Here is a 1,679-nt window from a genome sequence, read left to right as displayed (position 1 = left end):
ACTTAAAAAGTTATATTCAAAAAAAAAAAAAAAAAAAAAAAAAAAAAAATCCACACGGTTCTTCTTTCCCTCCCCTTCTCTAGACAGCAGATATTCTCCCCAAATTCTCATGCACTGACAAACTCACACTGACGCGCTCATGCACACACACTCTCGCACTGCCGCATCTGGGACTGGTTAAAAAATGAATCAGATGTTTTCCAGAGACTGCGGATTGAACAAATGCTAAAAGCCCCCTGAAGGTTTGTCGGAGTAAAGAGAAATGCCTTGCTCAAACTGATGCCGCCTCAGCAGCCTACCAGTGTAGCTGACACACACTCACACACACACACGCACACACACAAGCGCGCACGCACGAACACACGCACACACATACAGACGCGCGGAGGGAGAGAGAGAGAGAGAGAGAGAGAGCAGTCCGACCTTCAGGCTCCACATACATCTGAAGTAGGGCCCACACCGAGCTTCAGCCTGCGCTATTATGCCGCCAGTAGAAATGGGAGGTCAAGCTCAGAAGGGGGAGAGCTTTTTTGGTAAACACGCGGGAGACACAACACATGACATTAATGTAATTAGAGGATGAATATAACGGCTTTGATTCCTGCTGTTGCGTGGCTGAAGACCTTTACCCCTCACTTTAAAAAAAAAAAACAAAAAAAACAAAAAAACAAAACAAAAAAACCCCCAAACAAAGTAGTTCTTTATTTCCAACTTTAAAGGTTCGTGGCCTTGTCTCCATCCCTGTCAGGGCAGCCACGCTGGCTTATTAATGTGTGTTGGTGGAGAATCAAACTGGTGCTTTTCCCCCCTTTCCGACGCGCAGAACGAGGATCTTAACAATGAAGTGCAAATGTAGGGATCAAGCCGGGAATTTAGAGCAACAACAGCGCACGCAGTCAGCCCACGTTAAGCTGAAATCTCGCATAAATATTTCCTCTGTGTATTTATTTATTTTTATTTTTTTTTAGAGACTTATATTGAACCGAACGACGTGGAGCGTTTGGCCAGGATCTGGTGTGAGAAGTCAGGAGTCTGCCATCGCGGATACATTCACTTACAGTGATGGCGAATTGGAGCCCATCATCGCAAACAACTCTCAGCCCTTCCATTTGAAAACCGGCTACTTCTTAATATTAAATTCATTATAAACCATTAAGCCTGTGAGGCTCATTGGAATACTTGACGCCACGCCAACAATTAGCCCTTTCTTGGCTATAAAAATCTGAATTAAAGCGGTTAAAGCGCACTTTAAGGAAACAAGATGGGCCTTTATGCCAGTTAATAGTCACACAGGATAAGCTTGAATAACAGCAGTTTGAATCAATAAGGAAAAATATATCATTCTAATCTGACCCAACAAAGTTTCTGATTAGTATACAAGGCAATATTTTTATAAGTGTAGCCTATAATAAATCTTAGTTTAATAATTAAGAACCAAATACTATTATAATTAATAATAATAATAATAATAATATCATAGTTGTTGGTGTTGTTGTAAGTTTCCATGCCTGATTTTTATTTTAAAGGAATGACTCGAATAGCGTCTGAACCTCGGCTGTCAGGATGAACGCCGATCCTCCCTCTTTCCCTCTGTCTGTCTTTCTTTCTTTCCGTCACAATCAACGGATTAAGAATAACTCGTGTCTTGCTGCCATTACACAACATGATATCGGCCACAT

Source organism: Xiphias gladius, chromosome 8, assembly GCF_016859285.1.
Source record: "Xiphias gladius isolate SHS-SW01 ecotype Sanya breed wild chromosome 8, ASM1685928v1, whole genome shotgun sequence".
NCBI lineage: Eukaryota > Metazoa > Chordata > Actinopteri > Istiophoriformes > Xiphiidae > Xiphias > Xiphias gladius.
This window is presented reverse-complemented; position numbering follows the sequence as displayed.